Raw genomic sequence first — 22253 nt, 5'->3', positions numbered from 1 at the left:
CTAAACCGGTATGGGTAAACGGTCTCGTAAGAGAAGCACGTTCAGGGGGTAAAGCAGCCATAATCTGCTGACCGGTTTTCTTTCGATATATAGTACATTCCTTGCAATAGAAAATGACTGTACGAATTAGATTTTTTAACTTGGGGACCCAAAACTCATTTTTTACTAATCTGAGCATTAATGAATGGCCACCATGGACAGAGCATTTGTGAACATGTTCAGCAAACAAACGGGTAAATCGGGCTGCATAAGGCAGAATTTTAGGGTAACGCTCATCGTACGTCAAGCCAGGGGATCGAGTTACTCGACCATTGATTCGGACAAAACAATTTGAATCAACAAACGGGTTCAAAGTGAGTAAATTACTCTTAGACGAAATGGGTTTACCTTTCGAGAGTAGAGAATATTCAGGTATATAATTCTTTTGACATACTAGAACCAATCAATCTCGAGTAAATTTAATTTCTAAGCATTTCATTTGTACAAGCATTTTCTGGTTTTTAAATATTGTAAACACCTGAACCAATACGAAATAATTCGCATTGCACGGGGTAAATCTGAGAAACGTTCCAGTATGTCAAATGTTGGTTCTGTCTGAACAGAAAAAGATTGAACTTCTAAATGCTGATGTTCGGTAACGATATTTTGTGGCCAGTACTCTCGCGGCTGTCTTAACCACGAGGGACCATGCCACCATAGGTTATCAACTAAATCTCGAGCAAGACTTCCATGACTTGCGAGATCTGCAGGGTTATCTTTGGAATCCACATGAAACCAATTCTCGTAACCAACTTTCTTTTCGATTAGGGCAAGATAAAACTATAGTAGAATCAGTCCACAGATAAATCTTTTTCTTGTCTAGATTTAATTGACTAAACAAGGTTTCTACCATATTCGCCATCAAAGCCGCTTCACAAAGTTCTAAAGTGGGTAATGTTTCAGACTTAACAGGAGCTACCTTCGTCTTTGCAGAGAGTAAATGTGAAGAGATTTCATTCGAAGAAATACATCGAACGTAAAGAGCAGTGCCTTTTCTGACGCATCAGAAAATGCATGAAGTTCAATATCATAACTCGGGTGAAAATTAACCCATCTTGGAATCTTAATTTTCTCAATATTGGGGTAATCATTTAAAAGTGAGTGCCATTGCACAAGGGTTAAGGGTTTTAAACGTTCATCCCAATCTGTCTTGTCTTTCCATATTTGTTGCATTATAATTTTAGCAACAATGATTTTTGGGGATAGCCAACCGGCGAGGTCAAATAGCTTAGCTATTTCTGACAAGACAGCACGTTTAGTCACAATATCCAGGCGTGGCTGCAATATGAGTCGGAAGTAGAAACTGTCAGTTTCTGCATTTCATCGCAAGCCTAGGGTTTTTGTTGTACTAGCATCTAAAAATTTTAAGATGTCTGCATCAAGCAGATTCTTACGGGGTACATCTTCTAAGAGACGTATGTGATTGGCAGTCCATTTTCTCAAACCGAAACCAGCCGATTCATTACACATGGGTAAGTTCAATACGTCTCCTAAATGCGTCTTCTAGCTCATGAGAGCCAGCAAGTACGTCGTCGACATACATTTGGGTTTTCAAAATTTCAGATGCTATCGGACTAAGGGGTTCACAATCGTTAGCCAATTGTAAAAGAGTTCGAATCGCTAAATACGGCGCACAATTCACACCGAATATGACAGTATTTAGCTCATAGTCCTTTATATCAGCTTCGGAATTACAGCGGTACCAGACCCGTTGAAATTGTGTCTGTTCGGAATGAATTAAAATTTGGCGATACATTTTCTCAATGTCAGCGTTAAAAACGTAACGAGAGAGTCGCCATTGTAGGATTAAGACCGTTAGGTCTGCCTGTAAAACAGGACCGGGGTACAAAACATTATTAAGGCTTACGCCATTGGAGGATGGGTTCGAGGCATTAAATACCACACGAAGTTTAGTGGTCACACTATCGGGTTTAAATACTGCATGATGCGGTAAATAATAATAATTAGTCGCATCTGAACTCGGGGCGTTAACTGCTCTAATATGTCCCATTTCGAAAGTTTTCAAAAGTCGAGTTTCATTTCGCCTAAACTGGGCACTATGTCGAGAAACTCCTAATGTCACTTCATTAAGAAATTCCCGACGAAACGGGAGTGAAACTACATAGCGACCATCGAGGTTCCTATAGGTTGTAGTCTGGTAAAGTTCTTCACAATATTCCTCAGTTTCCGACAACCGTGTCGCTTATGGAACTTCTTCAAGTTCCCAAAACCGAGCACTTGATTGCAAAACGATGCAATAGTATAAGGGGGTTCAGATTGAAAAACTTCACCAGTTACTATCCAACCAAAAACTGTTCTCTGTGCGATCAAGTTGCCATTCGGATGCTTTCTAACATCTGAACTTAAAATTTTTGGATAAACATTTCCTCCTAATAGAATATCGGGAAAACTAGAGCTTACAATATCTGTAAGGAAACACGAGGGCAACCGACCGGTAATTTTCTCGACTACATATGCACAAATTTTCAATTTGAAACTCGGGTCTATTGGAGAACCAATAGTAAGAACGCACATAGTCGAGGAATTTCCAGCCAAGCAATCCATCATACCAGTAACATTTATCGATGGTATCAAAAATGTTGGTAATTCCTTTGTAATCTCCTATAGATAAAGGTACCTTGCGAACCTCAACTAGCGCTCTTGCTGTACATCTGAGATGGTCAAAATGGACTATACAAATAGCCGAGCCCAAAAGGACTGTGGAATGGGGGTTAGGGCTCAGATGTGCAGCATACGTATAAAATTTCTGAGTCTCTGCAGAAGTTGATGGGGGGAAATTAAGAGGGTGTTGATTTTGGTTACTTGCTGGAACCAGGTTTATATTATGCGGAGTTTGGTTAGATAGGGTTTGAATATGCGGGGGTTGAATTGGTACATTTGTACCAGAAGCTATAGGGAGCTGGGGTGAAATTTGAGAAACTTGACCTTGCGATTTAGTATCTCTATGAAGCAAAGAGTAATGCTTTTGTCTACACAACGAACAAACATAAGTACTTCTACAATTCTTAAAATCGTGAGAAGTCGCCAAACAATTTGAACAACACTTAAGTCTCTTGACAGTTGACAGCCTATCATCTACACTCTGACTCAAGAAGTTAGGACAAAGTCTTAGGGGGTGTGGTCCTTGACAAAGGAAACAACGACAAACTGTGGGACTCGGGGTAGTGTTTGTCGCAAAACTTTGAACTCTTCTAGAGTCATAAATGATTTCTTTGGGGGGTTAAAACTCGAGTTATTTTTCGACACAGTATTCTGGGGTTTGTTTTGAACTGGGTTGGACTGTCTTATATCAGAAATAGACTCAAGAGTTTTGAAATGAGCTGTCAAAAAAGCGCCCATATCTTCCCACTTTGGAGATTTTGGACAAAGTTACTTGGACTGTTCCCAGAGACTTAAAGTATTCTCGGGTAGCTTTGTAGCACAAATATACACTAACATGGCGTGATAAAATATTTCCGGGGTAACTTCTAATAATGAAAGATTCGTAATATAAATCATTAAGCGTTCGTTGTAGATTTTTAATATTCGGACCTGTTTCTTGGATAAGGGGTTTAATACTCAAAAGAGTACGAAGCTCTTCATTTATGAGGGCGTCTTTGTTCTCATATGTGTCAACTAACTTTATCCATGCCACTGCATAGCCATCGTTAGTCAATGGAACAGTTTGTATGACATCATGAGCATCTTTTGCAGTTTTCTGCAATAAATAGTACAATTTCTGTACTGGGGTCAAACGGAGGTTATTGCCATACAACGCAGAGAACATGTCTCGGAATGAAGGCCATTTCTTATAGTCACCATAGAAAATTGGGGTGTCACAAGGGGGTAAATGAACGAGTGGTATTGAACTTGCTCCATGATCATTGGACTTTTCTGCCTGAGCAGCGGATTTTAAATTGTCCAAATGGGTCGTGATCAAGAAGATACCACGAGTGTAGGTACTATAAGAAGCCATATACCTGGACTTCACTTCAACGATTTGTGGGGTTTTCAATTGTTCAGCTTCGATCAACAAAGTATCGTATGCTGAACGAACAGCTTCCCATAAACTGGTTAATTCCTTTTCATGGCTACTTAACGAACCAATTCGATGTTCGCCAACAGGAATTATTGAAATACTTATAAGCCTCGAATTCGGCTAAACGATCTGCATTACGAATTAATGTGGACATGTCCATTTTAGATCTTAATAAATACCGGGTAATTTTGGCAAAAAGCAAGAAAAATTAGGGGGAAATTGAAAAATATTCAATAAATAGAGTAAACTTGCTCAAAAAAATTAAAAAATAAACAATCTAATCTTCAAAATTAATTTAAAAGATTGAATTTTATCACGTATCAAGGATTTAAGGATCAGAATAAAATCAAAATCGACAAAAAACGAGTAAAAAATTTAAAAAAACTTCTCAAAATAGGAATAAATTTCAATAAATATTTGGAAAAATTGGAATTTACGACGTAAATTCCAAAAAAAACGGGTAAGAGTATAAAAATATTAAATATTAAAGTGATTTTACACGTTGTTCGTTTTTAAGGGTAAAATTTTTACAAAAAATGGGTTTGAAATATTTCGAACAACAATTTTTTATAGTGTAAAAGCACTTTCAATATTAAAAAGAGTATAAAAATGTATAAAAACACACGAATACTACAAACGAATAAACGGTTACTCACTTCGAATAAAATAAATATTTATTTTTCACTTAAAAATAATTATTCTTTAATGAAATTTTATTAATGAGTTTAATTTGTCTTTAAATTACACGATTTATCTATTTTCACGGGTTAAAATATAAAAAACTGAGTAAAAATGTACTTTATTTATCACTTTAAAATACACAGTAATCGGTTTATTCGTACAATCAAAACATTGCAGCACTAATGTGTGTGACAATAAAAAGCAAAAGAAAAATAAAAAAACAACCAACACTGTAGCTTTTTTTGTATTATTATAATTAATAACACTCTCACTTCTCACGGGTATATGGGTAGAATAAAAATATATAATTTTTATTTTTATTATTTAAATTTATTTATTTTTAATATTAATAATAATATCACAATAAATATTCACAAATAATTTACTTTATTCGCGTGTGTGTCTGTTTTTGTTTACAATCGAACTAACGAGTAAATTTTTTCCTTCTTTATTCTCTTTTGTGCTATATTCGCTAATATTAGCACAGTTGGGTAAAAAACGTATCAATATAAAAGCTTTTTGTTAACAGCGGAGTTAACAGAGAATAAAGAAGCTGGGATTAATAAAAAGGAAAAACACTTTCAAGTAAATAAAAAATCACTTTAAATAAAAGAAACGCTGGTAAAATAAGTAAACAGCACTCAGTATAATAAATAAAAAATGCACTGAATATAAGAGTTTTTAATTTCTTTTATTTTAAAGTAACACGCACACACGCAAATCAATAAATTAAATGAGAACAAGGGGTATAAAGAAAGTGAGAGGAAAAAATGCACAGACTTTAATAACAAAAAAATGAAAATACGTTTTGCCGACGGCAAATTGCAATTTTTCAACACGGACTTTTTGATCACTTGTTGGTTATTTTTTCTTCTTTTTGTTTTATAAGAATCACTTTTTATTGTCACTTTTGTTTTTTCACTTTATTAAATGCACAAAAACATACCTTATTTCCTTTGGGTGCAGGGGTTAAGTGGGGATAAATTAAATAATTTCTAAGGGGAATTTTAGGGTTAGGGTGAAAATAATTCCGGGGGTTTCTGAAAATAAAAATATTTTCTGAAATATTTCAAGGCCTCGGGGGCTTATATCCGGTTCGAAGGACCAAATTGTTTCCTTGAAATATTTCCTCGAAAATATGGGGTAAGAAAAAATAAAAACAAAATTAGTTTTCTTTAAATCAATATAAAAATGGGGTTTTATTATTGGTTTTTCTCGGGTTATAAATTGGGGTTTTGTACGTACCGTACTCTTCGGGGATACAAAAGTAAGTGATCATTTTACAATTACAAAAAAGAGAGAAAGGGGATAAAAAGCGCCAAAGAATAAAAACGTAGAATGGCCAGTAAACAGTAACTGGCCATATACACTGTACGCATCAATGACGCCAAAATCATCCAAACATAAAAAATACACAGCTGAATGCAACCAAATACATCTACACACGCACATCTTTATCCAATTCACAGTGTTGTTGCTTTTTTAACAAATCATGAAAAAATGTGGCTTTTTAGATGATTTCAGAGGTTGTCTCTGATTTTTGCTCATATCTCCGTTATTTATAGACCGATTTTGCTGATTTTAAATAGCGATCTTCTCGAAAGCATGTTTAACTCAATTATTGAAGATTCGAATCTCGCCGATATCTGGGGACCTCTAAAAACCGATTTCAACAAACACACAGACGAACAGACAGACGGACATAGCTTAATCGACTCCGCTATCTATAAGGACTCGGAATACATATGCTTTATAGGGTCGGAAAATTATATAGTTTTTGGTAATGCAATTATTAATGCAATATTGTAGAAAAAAAAGAATAAAAAACAAAACAAAAAATTGAACATTTCAAACGCCTTTTTCTTTACATTTTTATAGCGCTTAGCGATATTTAGTAATTTGTATGTATGCTTGTGTGTGAAAGATTTAAGGATTTTCAAAATACTTATATAATTTTGTTCTACACAAATTGATAATGCAACTAGTTAAATACGATTAAAGCATTTTTAGGGGCTAGACCTAGTATGGGAGATATGATCAATTATAGTCCGATCGTAAAAGATTCTTTAAGCTACATATCTGTACATAAAATCTATATTTCAGTCAAATTTTGTAATTTAGTAACAAGTAATGTGTGTTTAAGTCATTTTCTGAAGGGAATCTTGTATGGGTCCGACCTTGTTTCACGACCACCCATGTAATGAACCGATCGTGAAAAATCTTGCAATAGCTTAATTTGGTAATGAGTAATGTCGGAAAAAAATTTCACAGTAATATTTTTTTGCATATGAGCAATACTTTAACTAAAATTATGGACCGATCGAAAAATATTTCATAGAAATAATTCTTTATGTGAGAGCAAATTTTAAATGGATATCTTAATTTAGTAATGAGTTCCGCGTTTAAGTGATTTTCGAGAAGGGACCTTGTATGGGAGCCATGACCAATTATGGACCGATCAAAAAACCATTCACTGTAATATTTATATGCATATGAGCAATACTTATACCCAATGGGAGCTATGACCAATTATGGACCGATCCAAAAAAACTTTCTTGGTAATGTATATAAGAGCAATAATTGTACCAAATCTTATACAGATATTTTATTTTAGTAATGAGTTATACGCGTTTAAGTGATTTGCGGGATGGGACCTTGTATCCAAAAAATTTTTCCTCTGAATGAATTCTATTGACATAAGATTTTAACTTGTAAAATTTTGTGATGATATCGACATTGGGACGAAAGTTATTAACAAAGAACCCATTTTCCGGGAATATGTACTTTTGTATGGGAGGTAAATGAAATTGTAGACCGATGCATGGATCAGACTCTTGTGTAAAAACGAATTTATGGTATTCATGGAATTATCTTGCATAGTTTTCGAGAAAATTACATCAGAATATGTAAAAAATTCTTATTTTTTTCGAGGTTGTTTTACATTTTGATTCATAAATTTTCCCCGTGTGAACCGATTTTGCCAATTTTCAATACCAATACTGCTTAGGATAATAAAGAATATTCCCAGTGAATTTGGTCAATTTGTTTTGCTTAGTTTTAACGTGAGTATGTTTTAACCAGACAGACAGACGGACGTATCTTAATCGACTCAGAATTTTATATATATATACTTTGTTGGGTCTCAGATGAATATTTCTTGGTGTTACACACGGAATAACAAACTTATATATACCCTCTATCACCACTGATGGTGGTGGAGGGTATAAAAATAACGACAAACCCTTAAATAAAGTGTAGTGTTTGTGTTATTGTGCATGAGTTTCTCTAACTCTCCAATATGGAAAGTAGCAGTGGAAAAAATGAATACTTTCTTATGAGCTCTCCAAACAACAAGAACAATAATTACGATCCAAAAAATCATAAAAAACAAACATTTAATACAATGGTTGTGAAAATTGTAATGCTAATGTGAACAATATCACAAATAGTATCAATAACAATATTAGCACTAAAAAAAACATTAATGATAAGGAAGGTCACTCAAACCCAATGTCAAAGAATACTGGTGCCATACCAAACAACAATCCAAATACATTGAGCTTGCATGAAACAGAAAAGATCCAAACGGGAATGGACTGTTATGTCACTTATACAAAAAGTAAGTCCTGTCCTAGGACTTCAAAATTGGAACCAAATCCAAAACAGGCGAAAACAAATTCGGTAAGTCAAAATTGTTTTGCACTCCTTGACATCAAGATAGTGAAAAAGGACCATCCATGCCTCTAAAACACCACAGGCCACCTCCGCTCAATTTGCGCGAATCTACCACAAATCTATTGGTTAATAAGTTGTCCCAACTTGTAGATAAAGAAAATTTCTTCGTAATCTCCCTACGCACAGTGGGGCAGAATGGAAATTTTTTGGAAATAAATCTGGCATTTCTAAACGGCTGATCCGATCGGGATAAAATTTCACGTGAGCGTAGCCAAGGAGTATTCGAGTTTAAGTTTTGAAGTTGAACCCCGCAGATGCCCCAGGGACGGAGCTGTGGCGGCTCAAAGTAGGGTACCTACGACATGTAAAATTTTTAAACTCGTGCCATTTTTTTATTTATCTCTTATAATATCCGAGTTATAGGCATTTAAAAATTTAGTGATACATAATTTACCATACCTTGGTCCGCCTTTTTTGAATACCGGGCGTAATTTTGAACCACATGGACTGAATTTTTTCTTGTTAGTTAGACAACAAAATTTCCAATAATATACAAAAAAATTTCAGATCAATATCATTTACATATCCAGAAATATAGTTTTTAATTTAAAAATTCAAAAAATTTTAGATTTTTGCAGTCTTTTTGCCCAAAATGTGTCTTAACTCTTTTATTAATAAAATAAAATTTTCCTTAAGAACATATAACAATTTTATAGTTTTCTAAAAGGTATCTTTACGCAGAACGCTTTGGCGTAAAAAACTTGTCCTATTTTTTGAAAATGTTGTGACTGCGTCCTTCCGAATAAGACCTATTTTTTATCAAAACTTCAACATTGGGCGACATGTTCTAAAATCCCAAAGCTGGGATTTTTTTTGCATTTTCTTATTTGAAATGACAAATTTAACAAGCGTTGAAGATTTCATTGAGTTTTGTTCATAAATAAAGATTTTGTCATATATTACATATTTGTTTCATTTCTAAAGCTATGATTTATATCAAAATTTTAATAGGGTCGCAGATAGCTACAACAATTTAGTCCATATTTATCCCTTAATATCATTTTTTAGTTAGATATGGAAATTCTCGACCCTTTACAAAAAATTTCAAGCCAATATCTCAATTACATTCAAAAATATGTTCATTTAAACCTGTGTCCTTTAATTTCATCTTTTTCATATTTTAGTATTAAGTATGACAGAACATACATTTGGTGTTGAATAAAATATTTGGACAATTTTTAAAAATTATTTAGTTAATTATTTTATTAAAGGCTATAACATTGTATATACAATAAAAAATATAATTTTATTATGAGCCACGCACAACAACACCTAAATCACCCCACACAAACCACCTTTCCCGCCCACCGAAATATAAAACACAATTTAATACAATATCATCAGTTAGTATAATAGCTTTTTTGATTTGAACTGTTTATCTTAAACATAATGCAATAAATTCTTACAACCTATTTATATATTTAATTCCTAACACTAATATTCTATAAAATAATCTGTCATATCGGTATACATATCCAGAAGGTAATATAAGTCCTTTAAATCTTCCTCGTTTAGAGATGATAGTGTTTTATAACAAATCCATCTTTTTCTCATAGTTGAAAGAACAGGATCAGAAGATAGAAGTAAACTATTAAAAATATCTTCATTCTGCGATTGCATGGAGCATTTTCTTGAGCTGAAAAGTTGAACATGCTTAAAATCTCGATTCCTCGCTTCCTGGGCTTCTTCTGTTAACTCTCCAAGTGGAGGAATATTCGATTCAATTATTATTTGACCATGACATAATAATTTGTGTACTGTTGGTATTAGTTCCCTCCATGGATACAGAGATACAAGTAATTTATAAATTTCAGATGTATATTCCCCAAATCGATTTCCATTAATTTTATGTTTACTATTCAGTGCCATTAAAATAATGTTAACTCTTCGAAGCAACTCCTTGTCGATTCTAGTTATTTTTGAAGTAATTTCAAAATCACGAAAAAACCTTCTCGGCGTATTACCGTCATTTGTACTACAGCAACTTGGAAGTGGTTTGCCGATGTTTAATCCCATCTGAACTTTAAATTCTTCTTGGATTCTGCTTTTTTCCGCAGCTCTCAGTTCTTTCAATTCTTCATTATTTTTTGTTGATTTAGTAAGATTCTCTGGCACACTTCTATATTTGAAGTCGTATGCTATGTGTAAAAAGTAATCCAAGAATCGTATTCTGGCATGAAGTGGTGAAATTCCGAAAGACAGGACTTCTTCATTAATACTTCTGCTTTTGTTTATATTTGAGAATTGCGACTTTTTCTCATTACATATTGAGCATCTCCAGAAGGAAGAAGTTTCTGTTATGGCATTGCTGACCTTTCCATCAATCATTGTTAAGCTTAGCTGATATGATACGTTAATAGAGAATTCCTTTATTTTTATGCAAATGGGCTCCAGTGCATTTATTTCATCTTTTAAATACTCCACTAAATCTTTTGTTTTCTTTGACTCCTTTATATATTCAAATCCAATGGGTCTACAAAAATTTTTTGAACCCGGAGTTGTATTGATCCATATATCTTCAAATGAATTTCCGATGCTTGACGATGATGGATTAAGGGAATATGAACGAAAACGTAATGGCACTAATGATGACATAAATACACTTTTGTAGTCTGCTAATGTCCGACTTCCACAAACTTGTTTGTATTCTGGAAGTGCTGATAAACCGTCACATCCCCACTTACACATTAAGACAACATCACAGTTATAAATTTTCCTTATTTGGTCTTCTGAAAAGTATGGCACAATTCTTGATTCTGTGTTTTCGAGCAAAGATGATATATCAATACAAGCTTCCACAACATTAACAGCAATAGGTGATGGTGGGATAGTTTGTTTTTTTTCCTGGATCGCCTTGTATGATGGTAATATATTGTGTCCTTTTTCATGCAGAGCTTTCCTTAATATTTGGTACTTATTTCGACTGAGACCCAGTTCCAACATAAGCGCTATTGCTTCCTCTTATGTAAAATTTGATTGTGATGTTGGAGTTGGTATACTTTCCACAATTCGCTTAAGTCGTTTTGGTGATGCATTAGGCATCCATAGGTTGGGTTTCCTTTTTCAGCATTTCGTTAAATGTATCAGCAATTTCCTCATTTGAGATTGAAAAAAGTTTTTGTGTGACCCTCTTTTTTTTGACCTTGAACATAAGTCTTCGTATGACTTCCAAGGCGCTCCTGCTGATGTGTTGTAAGTTGAGATATCCGTAGTAGTTTCCATCCAACTACAAAATTTTAATCGAAATTTCTTTTGATTTCCATCCACAGACTTACTTTTTACATCAAAATGTTTTAAAAAGTTTAAATTTTTGATATGCTTGTTTTGTCTACTTTTCTACTATATGTAGTTTTTATATAATTTGAAATGTCTTCAATTCTTTCTGGCCCTTTTGAACATACACTCCTTAAAACGGAACACAACTCTTCGTACTTTAATGTAATCTTCATTGTAGATTTATTAAATATGGTACTTAAAATCTGAGAAGTTTACTTATACACCAGTTCTTGTCATTTCCGATACAGGTATTCCAAAGTAAAAAATTACGAACTGTCTACCTATTAACATTTAGGACTATATTACTGTAACCTGTAATTCAGTCATTGATATTTCTTTTTAGTGAACGAATCGAAATTATCATTACCTGTATATTTTTACTTAAATGATCATAAACGAAACAGAACGAAATGATCTGTCGAAAAAATTTAGGTAAAAAATAGTTATAAATTTCTGAAAATTTAAGCATAATAGGACCTTTCAATTATAAGGATAAGCAAACAAATAGAAAATAGATAAATATAAGATTTAAACATGTTCTGTCATATTTAATACTAAAATATGAAATTAAAGGATACAAGTTTAAATGAACATATTTTTGAATGTAATTGAGATATTGGCTTGAAATTTTTTGTAAAGGGTCGAGAATTTCCATATCTAACTAAAAAAGATATTAAGGGATAAATATGGACTAAAATGTTGTAGATATCTGCGACCCTATTAAAATTTTGATATAAATCATAGTTTTAGAAATTTAACAAATATGTAATATATGACAAAATCTTTATTTATGAACAAAACTCAATGAAATCTTCAACGCTTGTTAAATTTGTCATTACAAATAAGAAACTGCAAAAAAAAAATTAAAAGGTCAAAGGGCATCCCGCAATTCCCAAAAATAGGAATGAAAATCCCAAAAATGGGATTTTTTACATTTTTGCCCATAGGGTCCACATTTCTTTCAGGGCTGGGAAAATACTTTTGGAGTAAATAGAAAACATATTGAGGTTTCCAAAACTGCTTTCAGTTTTCTGATCCCAGCTTTGGGATTTTAGAACATGTTGCCCAAAGTTGAAGTTTTGATAAAAAATAGGTCATATTCGGAAGGACGCATTGGTAACATTTTCAAAAAATAGGACAAGTTTTTTACGCCAAAGCGTTCTGCGTAAAGATACCTTTTAGAGAACTATAAAATTGTTATATGTTCTTAAACAAAATTTTATTTTATTAATAAAAGAGTTAAGACACATTTTTTGATCTGTAAATGATATAGATCTGAAATTTTTTGTATATTATTGGAAATTTTGTTGTCTAACTAACAAGAAAAAATTGAGTCCATTTGGTCCAAAATTACGCCTGGTATTGAAAAAAAGTCGGACCAAGGTATGGTAAATTTTGTATCACTAAATTTTTAAATGCCAATAACTCGGATATTATAAGAGATAAGTAGTATGTTTTTTTTTTTCAAAAAATATAAAAATCTTTGTAAACAAACAAAAAAATGGCACGAGTTTAAAAATTTGACATGTCGTAGGTACCCTACTTTGAGCCGCCACAGCGCCGTCCCTGGGGCATCTGCGGGGTTCATCTTCAAAACTTAAAGTCGAATACTCCTTGGCTACGCTCACGTCAAATTTTATTCTGATCGGATCAGCCTTTTAGAAATGCCAGATTTATTTCCAAAAAATTTCGATTCTGCCCCACTGTGGAACGGTTGATAATGAATATATGAACATTTTTAAATTTCTATAAAATAGCAGTTAATGCATAAAAGTGAGCATTTCAAAGGCCTATATATTTCAAAGACCTATATAATTAAAGGCTCTTTATTATAGTATAGCCACAATTTCAGATTTTGGGGAATGATCCGAGATATCAGAATGTTACGTTTAATTTAAAAATCACCTAAGGGTGAGATGAAGCTACATCCAAGCCATAAATATTGATATATCATATGTTACGATCGGACTTAAAATGGCGGCGCAATATATAAAAAACATAAAGGGCGGTATTTCTAGGTTTGGCAAAAAAATAATTTTTATATTTTTAGAAATGTTATTAACATATCTTTAATTCTAGAGGGTGACTGACACAACTTTTTTTTGTCCAAAGAGACCGACCCACTCTAATATACACTTTTTGTTTTATATATTTTTTATACTTTTTTACTTTTGCCCTAATATTTTTTTTGTTTTTGTTGTTGTATTTATTTTAACTACGCTTTCTTATTGGTTTGTTATAGAGCTGTACTTACTTTGCGGGTTATATTTGTACTGAAAACAAATGTCCTATTTCTTCTTGATTTACCTCATTTGGCGGTGATTTTTGATGGATGCTCAATTAAGGTTGTTGTAACAATTAATGTTGCTTGTGTCGCGATAGGACCATGAATAGTTTTGCACAGGTATTATAAAATCTCGATTATAAAGTTGACAAATATGATGATCTAAAGGGGGGTAATCTATAACAAGATCAAAGGGGGTAATCTATATATATAAAATTCTAACGTTACTGACTGACTGACTGATTGACTGATTCATCATCGCACAGCCTAAACGGTTAAAGCTAAAGAGCTGAAATTTGGACAGGAATTTGAATAAAACTCGCATACAGAAAATGTGTGCACGAAAACCGGTTTAAAATTCGTCGGCCAAATACGTCCCACAACACATTTGTCAAATACGTTCCACATACTGTAAAATTAGTTTTCAAATTAAATTAATTGATTTTTTAATAAAACAAACGCCAAATAAAATGTTTTTGTGTAAAAAAAGTAAAAATATATTAAAATATATTCCGAAAATAAATATGTAAAATAAAAATTAATTAAAATAAAAAAAGTATACTCATAAAAAATGGGGTGAATATAAAATTTTCAAATGAAAAAAATCGACACTTTGAGAAGACAAAATTGGGGTACCGGCATAGCGGAAGTAGCCCAGGACTAGTTCTTTCCAAAAATATATAGCGTATATGCAATTCCAGCTCTGGATAATTTTTTACGAATTTTTGAAAAAAATAAAAATTTTGCCAAATAATAAGGAAATTTCAAGGGCTCCAAAGGGTATTTTGAGGAGACATGAATCTGGGTAGCGGAAAACTGGAAGTAGCCCAGGACTAGTTCTTTCCAAAAACATATAGTTTATATGCAATTCCAGCTCTGGATAATTTTTACGAATTTTTTGAAAAAACATAAAATTTTGCCAAAAAATCAAAAATTTTTAAGTGGCTCCAACGGGTATTTGGAGAAGACATGAATCGAGGTAGCGGAAAAGTGGAAGTAGCCCAGGACTAGTTCTTTCCAAAAACATATAGTTTATATGCAATTCCAGCTCTGGATAATTTTTACGAATTTTTGAAAAAACGTAAAATTTTTGACAAAAAATCAGAAATTTTCAAGTGGCTCCAACGGGTATTTGGAGAAGACATGAATCTGGGTAGCGGAAAAGTGGAAGTAGCCCAGGACTAGTTCTTTCCAAAAATATATAGTTTATGTGCAATTTCAGCTCTGGATAATTTTTAAGACTTTTTGAAAAAACATAAAATTTTGCCAAAAAATCAGGAATTTTCAAGTGGCTCCAACGGTATTTAGAGAAGACATGAATCGGGGTAGCGGAAGAGTGGAAGTAGCCCAGGACTAGTTCTTTCCAAAAATATATAGTTTATTTGCAATTCCAGCTCTGGATAATTTTACGGATTTTTGAAAAAATATAAAATTTTGGCAAAAATTTAGAAATTTTCAAGTGGCTCGGAAAAGCGGAAGTAGCCCAGGACTAGATCTTTCTAAAAACATATAGTTTATATGCAATTCCAGCTCTGGATAATTTTTACGGATTTTTTAAAAATACAAAATTTTGGAAAAAAAAATCAGAAATTTTCAAGTGTTTCCAACGGGTATTTGGAGAATACCCGTTAAAAACTAATTAAAGGGTCGTACTTACATAACCAGTTACTTTTCAGTGTCTAGTACTTAGCGTCTGCATTACTTTGAGATACTTTAGTAATGACTTTCTGTTAATCTAGTATAGAAATATGTACTTTATTTTCGATTTGTTACTTTTTTCATATTTTAACAGATTGCGTGAACAATAGTGTTTTACAAATAAGATAACAAAATAAATTTGTAGGTGAATGTTTAAACCATTATTTGAAGGACAATAGAAAATCTAAGCACAGGAGCAGTGAGTAGAATATTTGACTAACAAAAAAATAATGCTGCATGTACTTCCTGGGTATTTCATATATTCTTGAAGAACTTTCCCAAAGAAATAGCATTTGATTTTAAAGTTTTAACTTCTTTACCCATTTACTACCATAAAATTGTTAGTATATATGTTTCTTTATAGGGCGAATCTGTCAACCGAACTTGACAACTTTATTTGCCAAACGATACGTAGGACTTAGAAGTTACCTAGAAGAAGAATTTCGCTTCTTAACTATTATGAGGCCATATATGAGCAATTGGCAAACATTTTTAATTTTAGAGTTAAAAAAAAAATAGAAAAAAAATTTTGATGGCACATTAAAAATATTTTGTGTGAATATAAACTGACCCTAATACGTGATGAATCCGTTAGCGTAAATCATTTTGATCGAGGGGAGCAAAAGTTATAGAGAGTTTCACTTAATTATTTAAAAAATCCGTAAAATTGTAGTATTTATATGTGTAATATTTCAAAAAAAATTGCACATAATTGTAAAAATTATTCAAATTTAGTGCATAAGATTTATTTTAAAAAAATTTAAGAAATTTCATTTCAGTAATGTTTTAACTTGTTGCCTATAGTTTTTGAAAAATATCGAATTAGTAAAATAAAAAAATAAAACAATATCTGAATATTGCGAGCTTGATTTCTATGGGAATGCAATTAAAAAATTATAGTTTGAAGGAATTAAATATTTATAGAGCGATGCTTTTTGATGCTATGTACATTTTATTTCAGGAGCGGATCCAAGGTGTAGAAAAAATAAAATTTAAAAAACTTTGATAATTGCTTATATACCGACAATCAAACAAAAAATTAAATTGATTAAACCAAAAAGGTTATGTTTAACTTCAAATACTGTGAATTAATTTATATCAGGATAGGTACAAAATATCGCGGTAATTCATAATTTTTAAGAATTTAAGGTTTTATGGGGACAAACAAATGTTTTAAAAAATAAAAATGTTTATTTGCAAAACAAAAACTTGCATATATTTCTAAGCATTTTATTTGCGTAAAACACTAATTTATAAATATTTAATAAAGATGTTAATGGGTTATTGTAGAAATTTTGTATGGAAATGTGGATAATTGTATGAGTACGGGGATAATTAAATAGCTGTCGAAGTATTGATTTTATTATTATTCAAATACTCTAAAATATTTTATTAATTTACATATTTATTTTAAATATGACCATGACATTAGAAAATATGCTAATATTACAATGCCTTTTAACAAATAAATTATTAAATCCAAAAATGTAAAAAAACCCAATTTAAATAACTGGAATTTCAAAAAATTCAAAATATTATTGACCTGTAAATTTTTATGAAAAAAAAACAAAATGACAAAAAAACCATAGATGGGCACTTTGCAGTACCAGTAAAATTGCAGTAAAAATAAGTTTTTACTGTTTACTGAAAAAATTTTCAGTATTCAGTAAAGTTTTACTGATTACTGAAAAAAAATCAGTATTCAGTAAGTTTTTACTGGTTACTGAAAATATTTTCAGTATTCAGTAAATTTTACTGATTACTGCAAAAAATTGCAATTAATTTACTGGTTACTGCAAAAAAAATGCAGTATTTTACTGATTACTGAAAATGTGTTTACAGTATTCCGTACAATCTAATAATTTACTAAAAATTATATTTTCAACATATTTTTGAATATAAGACATATTTATCATCAAAAGTAGCTATAGTGCGATAAATTTTACTTTTTGGCATTGTAAATCTTTTCAGAAGACAAGAACTTAGCTATGTACAAATTAATATAATAGCCTAAATCTTATATTATTTTGTCAGCCAATAAAAAGTTGTTGGAAACATTATTATATTTTATAATATTAGATTATTAATAGAAAAGAGAGTAAAAGAGATCAATATAATAGTTGTTTAAAAATTTTAGTTAAATATAATATTTTTTTAGTAATAATGCATTTTGGTTGAAAATTTTACTGATTACTGAAAAAAATTTCAGTATTCAGTAAGATTTGCATTACCAGTATTTTTTACTGTTTACTGAAATTTTTTTCAGTATTCAGTAAAATCAGTAAAATTATACTGCAGTGTGCCCATGTATACAAAAAACAAAATAAATTGCATCAACAAATGTTTTTTAATACAAAAACCTAATTGACACATCGTATATCCTATTTCTTACTTCAATTACAATAACAATTGATATTTCTATTTGCACACGTGCACAAAGATCGTAAAAAGCCATAAAATCAAAATGAAATTTCTGGAAATTGACCACATTTTAAAAATTTACGGACATCTACAGGCAAACATAACTCTTTAAAGTTTACACACGCATAAGTTTACACACGCATAAGTTTACACATACATAAATGCACATGTATGCTTACACACTCCCACATAAAAAAAGTTTATTTTCATTTTCTTAAGATTTACAATATTATAAAACTCATGAAATACTCTTTTGTACTCGTTTCATGAAAGAAATTTATTTTCCGCTCTTTAAATTTAAATATCACTCGTGAGATTTATTTTAAAAGTCACGAGAAAAAAAGATAAATTCACAAGAAAGTAAACAATTTATTTCGCTCGAATTAATATCATTCGAGAGAGAAAGCAATGTGAATTAAAGTGAAAGAAGTGAAAATCATAATTTTGTGTATAAACCGTGCAAAAGTTATTTTCAAACATGAAAAAATCTATGCGTACAGGAAACTGTGGACCATTAGTATTAATTCTGTGTACTCAGTTTTTCATAATCGGCTCTTTAAAGGACTTTAAAGCTTAAAATTTAAAAATTTATAATAAAAAGATGGCATTAATATTAATTTCAAATGAAGGTGTGTTCCTCTGCTTCGAAATAAAATAATTTATTTCAAATCATCAAGATCATCAAGAAAGAATTGGAAATCTCAAAGAAAATTTGTCACAAAAAAGTAGTTAAAAGTTTTTGTGTTAAGTAAGACAAGTAAATAATATATATGGATAGAATGTACAGATTACCAGCTTCCATTTGACACCAATATTAGTATCATAAAATGCATATAAATATTTTAAATATTTGTTTGTAGTTCCTTAAACTTTGAAATCCTTTTATAAGGACATAAAAATCGGAGTACGAAGAATTGCTATAAGTGTAATCTATTTGATAAGCATGTGATGCTTATCAACTTTTCCATATTTGAAAGCTTTTATTAAAATTGTTACAGGGTGCAATATGAAGAAAATTATTGTAAAAAGCAATAGTAACACCTAATTTCCTTTTGTTCGAATAACAGATTAATTTTTAATTATCCGATTATTAACCGGCTAACGTGAAACCTCAAATAATTATTTGTCGAATAAACCGAATAAGACAAAAACCCGAATAATTGAATACTCTAAAATACACATAACGAAAAACACAGAAAAACAAAATAAACAACGCAATAAAACCAACCGACTTCCGAATATACGAACAAAATTTACAAAAACAAAATACACAACTCAATTACGCCAACAGCATCCAAACATAAAAAAATACACAGCTGAATGAAACAAAATATATCTACACACGCACATGTACATCTTTATCCAATTCACAGTGTTGTTGCTTTTTAACAAATCATGAAAAAATGTGGCTTTTTTGATGAAATTTTCAGAGGTTGTCTCGGATTTTGCTCATATCTCCGTTATTTATAGACCGATTTTATTAAATTAAATCTTATTTTTTTACTTATTAAATCAGAAGAAATAAAGGTTTAAAGGTCAAATATCGTTAGATATACAAAAAACATACCCAAATAATTTTTCTTATTAAAATATCCAAATCTTCCTCCAATTAAAAAAATTTCGGAATTTGTTAATGGTAAATGGAAAATGTGTGCTGGAGTTATTCAAAATCATTATTTAATTTGAAAAGCTTGATAAATGCGGCGCTATATACAGAAAAAGTTGTGCATATTTTTTGGTGGATAATTTTCTAAAAGTATAAAAAGAAAGATGAATTCATCCAAGTTTTATATGAAAAATGCTTTATATGCATCATTTGAGAGATCTACCTATTTATATAAGATTTGCAAAAGTGCTGTCTTTCGGGACACTTTAATGAGTAGTCAAATACATATCTTCATGGTTTTTTTAGATTTGAGCTGCATTTAAAAAATGGCAACCGAATTTATATCAAGATAATTTTTTTCATGGTATATTTAACTGATCACAGATTTTTATTGTTAACTCGATTTAACAATAAATTTATATTTTTGATATAAAACTCGATTTGTATGGAAAATATTAGTGATTGCGCATCTTCATTGTTTTCTCGAATTGAGAGTTATTTAAAGTAAATTTTTAAAGAGTTATATAAATAGAAATTTTAAGGGGAAATAAGAATGATTTTCAAGATAGATTTAAGTGTTATATAAGGAACCACAGCCAATTTAAATTCGAATTTTTGTTAAAATGTAATATGAATATATCATTCACCCTTTTTTACGTTCGTAAGAACTACATCCGAATTTGTTTTAAAATAGTTATTTTCTGATACACAGCAGATTACAGGTTTTGAAATAAAAATAGTTTTCCGGTGAAAAATATAAGTGATGGGAGTCTTATTTATGGATCCACAACAATATAATTTTGATAAAAAATGCTCATATGCTATTTTCTCTATCGTAGTAAACTACATCCGATTCTGTTTACAAATATTTATTTTTTGAGAATATACAGACGATTACAGGTTTTGAAATAAGAATAGTTTTCCTGTGGAAATTATAAGTGATGGGAGTATTATATACGGATCTACAACCGATTTTACGCTTCAGATGAAAATCGATTTTTGATAATAAATTAAATTGATTACAGATTTTTATTTCACAAAATCGTAAAGTTAGTTAAACATTTTACGGTTTTCAAATAAAAATAAATTTTTGATTAAAAATTTAACTAAATAATAATTCTCATATAATATAAGGATATATCATGATCTTTAGCATTATAAATGTAACAAAAAGTAGACAGAAAAAAGTCATTGCATTTCATTAAGATCACAACATTCCTGAAATTAGTGGTGTCCCAGACGGTTTGTTTTTTTGAAATGTTTATTCCTGATGTGACCATTCTTAAAAGATATTTGCAATAGATTATTATAATCCTTTGTTATTAGGTCGAGTCATATTTAAAATCAAATAATTTGCAATGAAGGCTTTGCTGCTGGACAATGCCCAAATCATCAATGGACCAAAACGCCATTCGCTTACTCAAATTAGAAATAGCCTTTCAAAAATAGTGGCATCTAAAACAGATGACATCATTAATTTCTTAAAAAGTCTTTCTCTTTATGATGGATCTTGTATGATTAGTCTCACCTGGAACAATGTTAAGGAGGACGCATTATCTAAATGTTGGAAAGAAATTCTAGTTTTTGAAAATTTTGAGTATCTTTTCTTTAATTTTAGATTCTATTTAGTACAAACTATTTAAACGTTTGGAACAATGGAGACTTAAATGATATTAGTTACTTTGGATGAAGAAGACGAAAATGAGGAAAATATTGAAATTCACAAATTTTCTAATAATTAAATGAAAATAAAGCATTTTGAAGTAATAAAATGTTTTGATATATGTAAACAACGTGGTTTCCAAAATATAAATGATTTTTTTACCAACTTAAATAATTTTTAACACTTTTACTCACTTATTGATTATCAAACGTTATTTTAGGGACATACCTATATATTTATTAAAATGAACTAAATGTGCTTTTCTTTTTTAAATAAAATTTTAATGAAAAAACTATAAAGCGATATATTTATTGTGAAATGTATTTTCCTGTATTTATATTAGAGTGCTCCAAAAAAACTAAGTTTCGAATTTTATTGTCAAAGAATCGCAATGTACACAGAATTAGCGTTACAAAAAAATAAATAGCACAAAAATTGGTTGAAAAATGTAAAAGTTATTAAAAATTCCCCAGACCATTATCGTGTCTCAGAGCTCTTGAATTCAAGATATGATAAAAAAAATAAACTTAAAATACATCTTTAGTTACTTGAATATGAGTTTTTGTCCTTATAAAATAACGCAAACCTGTTCTCAGAATAATTTTGATATTTTTAACGGTCGTTTCAAAATTCAAATTTCAGTTTTTTGATACTTTGTTAAACAAATTTCAATATTTTTGGGAGAACTCATAGGGATATATTGACAACAGATTAGGGAATAAAACAGTAAAAAATAGTTTGGTGTACCTGCAATTTTAATTCAGCGGATTTCGAGAAAACCACATTTTTATGTAATATTTTGCAAAATTAG

At 30.8% G+C, this 22253-nt stretch overlaps 1 protein-coding gene across 2 annotated transcripts in view; it reads left to right on the top strand.

Moving 5' to 3' along the window:
- Positions 1 to 22253, top strand: part of LOC124419436 (gustatory and odorant receptor 22-like) — a 300765-nt gene that overhangs the window by 191822 nt on the left and 86690 nt on the right. The window lies entirely within an intron of this gene.

The sequence above is a fragment of the Lucilia cuprina genome, chromosome 4 (assembly GCF_022045245.1).
Source record: "Lucilia cuprina isolate Lc7/37 chromosome 4, ASM2204524v1, whole genome shotgun sequence".
Lineage (NCBI taxonomy): Eukaryota > Metazoa > Arthropoda > Insecta > Diptera > Calliphoridae > Lucilia > Lucilia cuprina.
This window is presented reverse-complemented; position numbering and strand designations above follow the sequence as displayed.